This window comes from Ceratotherium simum, chromosome 20, assembly GCF_057802395.1.
Source record: "Ceratotherium simum simum isolate JZ-2026a chromosome 20, ASM5780239v1, whole genome shotgun sequence".
In the NCBI taxonomy this organism is placed as follows: Eukaryota; Metazoa; Chordata; class Mammalia; order Perissodactyla; family Rhinocerotidae; genus Ceratotherium; species Ceratotherium simum.
Window position 1 is genome coordinate 14764211 of NC_141919.1, and position 7166 is coordinate 14771376.

General features: G+C 48.2%; 1 protein-coding gene across 3 annotated transcripts in view; it reads right to left on the reverse strand.

Annotated features, from left to right (window-relative positions):
• The window catches only part of GCNT1 (glucosaminyl (N-acetyl) transferase 1), a 49573-nt gene extending 47745 nt beyond the window's left edge, over positions 1-1828 (reverse strand). For all 3 annotated transcript variants that reach the window (XR_015555380.1, XM_087444463.1, XM_087444460.1), the window contains exons 1-2: positions 1710-1828; positions 790-941 (exon numbers count right to left, since the gene is read on the reverse strand). The gene's annotated coding sequence lies outside the window, so the exon portion shown is untranslated. The remainder of the gene's footprint in view (positions 1-789; positions 942-1709) is intronic.
• Between the last annotated feature and the right edge of the window lie 5338 nt (positions 1829-7166).

Here is a 7166-nt window from a genome sequence, read left to right on the forward strand (position 1 = left end):
TTAAGCAACTAAATTACAAATGGAAAAGAAGCAACTCATGACCCTAAGAAGTCCTATAATTAATCAAGAATGAACTATAATTAACGAAGGATGGACTCCAACACATTTGGGGCAGAGGCTAAGGAGGTCCTTTCCAGTGTCAGGCTGAAGGAGGGCAGAGGAGCTGACAGGCAACCTTCAAACCCTCACCACGAAAGTGAAAAAACATCAACTTTTTTCATCTATCAATAAAACTATGTAAAAGTAAATTCACTGTATGTTACACTGTTTCTAAAAACAGAAGAGTTAGCCATTTCCAAGAACTCCAAGTTTCCCCAAACTACTATCTTGAAGGCCTGCAAAAAATCCATTAAGCAATAGCATATATCCACAGAGTTGGAGTTTCCCTTCTTCCAGAACTGCAATCTGTTACCAAATCCTCTGGCAGGGGGCTGGTCTGGAACTGCCTGGGCTCCTAGCAGGTAATTTACACGGATCTTTAAAAACCATTCACCGCTCCTCCTCCCCGCTATAAAACAAACCTGCCTTTCAGAACAGCTCTGAAAGGGGGGCAGAATGCCCAGAGGAGGGGACACGTCCCTGCCCGCGGGCCTCACCTACCACTCACCCAATTCAGGCCACAAAAAGCTGTGGCCCTGTTCTCATCTCAAGGCACCACTGCTTTCTCTGAACACCGTATATCTTCCGAATTCGCCTCTTATCTTACTATTTGTAAAATGAAGACTCTCTTCCTTCTAGAAAGAAATAAAGCAAAAGGTGCAAACGATGCCAGGTGACCATTAAACTTACCTGCACCTGGGCAGCCTACAGGCCCAGCCTGGATCCGCAGGCGACCTCATCCACCGTGAAAGACCAGAAGCGTGTGGCAGGCAAGGGTGCCCGTGTTTTGCTCCCCACGGAGAGAAAGAGCGGTGAGAGAGAGCTTCTTCCACTTCAAAAAGCTGATAACCCAAAATTGGAAGAATCTGAATGAGAAAGTGCGTGCTAACAAAACAAAACAATAAAACAAGAAAGAAACCTAGGAGGGGAGGGGAACGCGTTTAAGAAGAATCACCTGTTTTCACTCCGCCGCGCGAGTTTCCTAGACTCGCGTGGGAAGGATGGGGAGGGAGCCGGGAGAGAGCGGGAAGCGCGAGGGCTTCGGGGCCCCCAGACTGGCGTCTCTTTTCCAGTGGTTTGCCCCAGGGTGAGTCATTTATCATCCTGGTGTCGGCTTCTTTATCAGTAAAATGGGGGTAATAATGCCTCTTCGCAGGGCGATGGTTAGGATTAAACGAAGTTAAACCCGCTGGAACCCAAGGGACGGCAGTTAACTGTTCGCTCCCTCCCTATCCACACCCGCAGCCAACTCCTCTAATTTCTAAGCTCCTACTCGCTACGCGGACCAGGGGGAAAGAGACCAGAAGAAGTGGCTTCCAGGTGACACTAGGCACCAGAGACCTGGTCTCGGGCTCCACTGATCGGACGGAAGAGTAGGGTCCAGGGACAGCGCCCTGCGCCATCCCCGGCCCCGGGCGCACACGCTCGCCACGGATTCCCACCGCGCGTCCTCTCCCTCCTGCCCCGGCTGCGCGGCCTCTTCGCCGGCGGAGCCCATCCCGCCCGGGGCCGAGGGGCCCCGGCTGGGAGCCGGCTCCCTCCCTCCCATCCTGCCCATCGCTCCCCCGCCGCCGGGCGGCCGAGCAGGGGGGCCGTGGGGAGTTGGTTACCTGCAGCGAGCGTCCGGCACCGGGGGTGCAGGAGGGTGCTGTACCGCGCGGCGCGGGAGAGCAGCGGCGCAGACCAGCCCCTCAACGGCCACGCTGCAGCCGAGAGCTGAGCGGCGCGGGGACTGAGGCTCGCGGCCTCGGGCCTCCTACCCGCCCACCCGGGCGCCACGCCCCTGGGCCCGCCCCTCTAGGCCCCGCCCACCGCGGCCCCGCCCACCGCATCCCCGCCTCGCCCTAGTCCACCGGTGCCCGGCGCGGGGCGCGCGGCTTCCGGCCGAGGTCAGCGCGCCCTCTGGGCAGTACCGCGGCCTGGGCCGAGCCCCGGCGGCCGAGCGCTGCCTCAGGGTCGCCCTGGTTCTACTTCCCTGAGCTGCGTAAGGGCTGGGCGCGTGAGTGGGGTCCTTTTCAAATTGTATGCCCCCTTCCTCGAAAGCAGGAAACGCGGGAAGTGCTGCTTTTTCTGATTTTAAAAATGAAAATATGTTTTATACCAAAAAAGAAAAAAAATGCAATGCCAAGGTTCTTCATATCATGTAAAGTTTAGAGATGACCATGTAGGGTTTTTTTCCTGATGAGCCTTGCTTACTAAATTTAGCATTTAAAACCTCTTTACATTCATGTGTTTTTCACATAAAAACTGAGGTTAAATTGTGGAACAATCCACAGTGGCGTGGAAAGGAGAAAATGCGTCTCTCCCGCCCTTAAAGCACATAGCATTGTGTCAATTAAAGTCGACACTGTCTCCTTTCTAGCAAGGAGAGTATCGTGTATGTGTCTTCTTCCGCTGGATTTTTAGCTCCCAGAGAGCAGAACAGGTTCTTACTCATCTGCATATCATTTATTCATTCAACACCCATATTGAAGTAAATGAAGGAATTAACTGTATACACACTCACTTTCCTGCCCACCGTGTCCTGCTGGGCTGTAGGGTAAACCTGAGACCCTGTGAGCAGGTGGGTTTCCCTGTAACAGGAGGCTTGCCTGGTCCTTGCTCAGGGGAGACACGTGATCTCAGAAAGCAGGGCTGGGCAGGCCTCGGGGGGACCAGGGATGCTCTGAGGCCCACCCTCCTGGGCTTTGGACCTGAGAGATTAGACGCCCTGAGGGGGGGCTGCTTAGACGTGTCCACACAGAGCAGAGGATGACAGTGCCCCATAAGTGAAGCATAAATTCACCCCGCCACATAGCACACTGGTTTCATGTTAACCTACCTGTCCCTTTTGTGCAGACCTGGCCTTTTCTCTTCTAGGCTTTGGAATATTCTGGAAGGATTGCTCTGGACTCTCCTGTCCACTCCCCACCCTTGTGCCAGAGTGTTACTGGGTGAAGTCACAGGCCAGCTTTAGTGACAATGGCATAGGAGCTAATGAAAGATTCCTGGGGGAGGGTAAATCTTGCCTCTTCCCCAAGGAGATTCCTTCTCCAGTGACAATCTTGGACCGTCTTTCTTTAATTTTATTTGGGAAAGTAATCTTCTTATAATACATTATGTGCAAGACCTAGAACAAGGGGAACATGAGCTCCTTTTAAACTGTGGTTTATATATTTATTATGGAAACAAAAGTACAAACCCAAAATATCTTCTGCAACTACACACAGAATCTGCATTCCGGTCAGAACTAGAAAAAAGGTAATTTCAATTTGTTTTCTCCATCTATTGGTAATCCAGATGACTTTTTTCACTAAGGGACAAAATGATACCTTAAGTAAAGCCACTGTGAAGGCCAGTAGGCTGTGAAAACCCTCATAATGCATTATGAAATTAAAATCATAAATTTTATTAATTTGATGTTTGCAGCTAAACCTGTCACTTCTTTCCACTAGACTAATCACGTTTCCTTCAGCCTCACTAGACCAGTTTTTTCTTATTTTTTATTTTTTATTTATTTATTTATTTTTGTGTGTGTGAGGAAGATCAACTCTGAGCTAACATCCATGCCAATCCCCCTCTTTTTGCTGAGAAAGAGTGGCCCTGGGCTAACATCTGTGCCCATCTTCCTCTACTTTATATGGGACGCCGCCACTGCAGTTAAGTGCGCACGCTCTGCTGCGGCGGCCCGGGATTCGCCGGTTCGGATCAATGGTTCGACGCACCACTTGTTAAGCCATGCTGTGGCGGCGTCCCATATAAAGTAGAGGAAGATGGGCACGGATGTCAGCCCAGGGCCAGTCTTCTTCAGCAAAAAAGAGGAGGATTGGCATTGGACATTAGCTCAGGGCTGGTTCTCTTCACAAAAAAAAAAAAAAGAAAGGTGTGGTAAGTGTAAAATACACAGTAGATTTTGAAGATTTAGTATGAAAAAAAGTTTTAAATATCTCATTTAAATTTATTTTTAAATATTGATTATATGTTGAAATGATAATATTTTGGATGTATTGATTTAAATATTATTAAAATTTTTAAAAATAAAAATAAAAGTGTGAATAAAATTTGTTACTAGCACAATAGTTGGAACTTTGAATATATGTTGCCAAAGCAATGCTAATTCTGTTCCCTAACACAATGTGTACAGTATTGTACTTCAGATATATTATGAGCATTGATGGATTGATCTGATTGTCTAACTTTAATGTGTAATATTGTTTTGATAGGAAAATTAATTTTGAGATCCAAACAATGGATTTATAAATTAAGTTTTAGAATATATCTTTTTGGGCCGGCCCGTGGCTTAGCAGTTAAGTACGCGCGCTCCTCTACTGGCGGCCCGGGTTCGGATCCCGGGCGCGCACCGACGCACCGCTTCTCCGGCCATGCTGAGGCCGCGTCCCACATACAGCAACTAGAAGGATGTGCAGCTGTGACATACAACTATCTACTGGGGCTTTAGGGGAGAAAAAAGGAGGAGGATTGGCAATAGATGTCAGCTCAGAGCCGGTCTTCCTCAGCAAAAAGAGGAGGACTAGCATGGATGTTAGCTCAGGGCTGATCTTCCTCACACACACAAAAAAAGAATATATCTTTTTTTGTCAAGTGGATACTGCATGTATCCCATAAATGTAATCGACTTATTTTTAATCACCACCATAACATGTACCCATCGTAAACCTACACGAGTGGTTCAGAAGGTATTTCTGGATCTCTCAGGGATGTATCAGTCCAGTCAGAAAACGGAAATCACAGCAGTTACTTTCACAGAGAATTTAAAGACTTGCTTAAACAGGTAATGGAAGGTTGATAAGGCAAAAGGGAAAAAGTTTCTCTCTTTCTGTGGTAACGGAGAGAGAGAAACTGCGGGAAGCAGCTGCCATGGGTAGAGCTGGAGAGAGGAGAAGTGGGGGGTCACCAGAAACCAAGAGCTGGGAGAGGGCCTCTGGGAGCAGGGACTCAGACCTCCCAGGATGGCAGTACCCACTGGTGGTATTATTTCTGAAGGTAAATGTTGAGGCTGGATCTGAGACGGTGGATTAAACACTAGAAATTGGAAATGACTGCTGCCAACAGGGAAAAGAACCATGGCTTGGTGACATCAGCAGGGACAGCAAGTAAATATCAAGGAGCAGGTCCCTCATCTGTCCTCCAGCCTTCCAGTCTCCTCAAGCGTCCACTAGTGGCCCCACCGTAGAGGAAACGTGGTCTGCTGCATCATAGCCACAGCGTCACTGGACAGAGTATGCAAGGATGGGTTTGAGCTGCAAGATATACCTTAATAACCAGCACAGGGACTAAACTCATGATTACAAGTATCGACTGTCCTAACATTTATAGATGCAGGGAAGTGCTGACAAACACAATTGTTACAGCGACAATGAATACACTTGTCTTACATTCTTTAAATATCATAATAAAACCGGTTAAAAGTACAGCTCAAGTAAGGGGACAGTGTTGGACTTGATCCTGTTATTGACCCTATGGTCTCACAAGCCAGTGATGGTTAAAGACACCCCACACCCACAGCCTTTTGTGTTCCAGGAAACAGCGTCCTGTGAAGAGCCACCACCTTTCCTCAAATGACTTAGCTAAGACTCACAGAGAGCTCCTTGTTTATCTAGACAAGGCCAAACGCAGACCCGCTAAATTCCCTTCTCTGTCTCATAAATGATTAGCTGAGCTGTTTGACCCCACTGACCAATGCGCACAAAATGCCCACTCACTGTACTTGAGCAAACTTTACCAGGCTTCCCTCCTCCCCAAGGCTTGACTTGCATCCACTTCGGCCTAAACCAGCATTGCCATGATGAATAAACCCCTTAAAGGGCCATCCCCAGAAGCCCCTTCCCAGCTGACCTCAAAGAAAACCTTTTCTGATCAATTGTCCCATCAGTCACCTGCTTATCACACTCCCTGATAACAGTTCTTTATAGCCTCATTGACTCTTCCCTATAAAAAGAAAAGCCCCTTCTGCCTGATCTTTCAAAAGGTCAGATATTACCATCTAAGCACACTCCGCAATACAATCTCCCGTCCCCCTAGGGCAATAAGCCCCTTCCCCTAATTGAGATAATCCTTTTGAATAAAGTCTCTCCTTTACCTAAATCCAAATTTGGGTTTTATTTGACAGTTTCTGGTGCTGTGACTGGGCTTAAGATTGGACCTCACCTACGGACCTCCACCATCTGTCTCCACCCAGGGAATGGTGCCACATTTGGCCATTTCAGGATCCTCTGGTGAGTTCAGTGCTTGAGCCAGTGCTCTGGATGTCTTGTCTCCTGAGGCACAGTAAAGAGTTACTTTAATTCTCTCCAGCAAAGAGAGAATCTTTTCCAGCAGAGATCCTTTCTCTGGCCCTCCTGGGAGGCCTCCTCTGCTTTTCCTCAGTTCCCCAACCAGGGATTGTGTGGGGGAATTAATCAAGTGGGACTCTTTCTCAGCTCCTGTAAATTGATTTCTTTGGGTTAACTGTCTGTTAATCCCATGGGTAACTCCTACTCTGTCAGGCACCCTCTCGCCTCTTCTCCCACTAACTGCATGCCATTATGGCACAAATCCATTTAATATCTTCAAGAATTGGGCCGGGGCTGTGGCTTAGCGGTTAAGTGCAGGCGCTCCGCTGCTGGCGGCCCAGGTTCGGATCCCGGGTGCGCACCAACGCACTGCTTCTCCGGCCATGCTGAGGTCGCGTCCCACATACAGCAACTAGAAGGATGTGCAACTATGACATACAACTATCTACTGGGGCTTTGGGGAAAAAAAGGAGGAGGATTGGCAATAGATGTTAGCTCAGAGCCAGTCTTCCTCAGCAAAAAGAGGAAGATTAGCATGGATGTTAGCTCAGGGCTGATCTTCCTCACAAAAAAATAAATAAATCTTCAAGAATTGGCAAAATTTTCTAAAGGCAATTTAGAACTTCAAAGAGCTCTTTGGGAAATTTGAGATCAGCCCAAACTGGCTCATCGAAGACCTCTCCCTTCCCATTATCCCTTCTCCTCCTCCTTTTTATCACCTTACCCTTCTCTTCAGTTGCCTTGAATCTTTGATCTGTCCTCCTTCAACACCCCCTACCTCCTCTACCCACTATC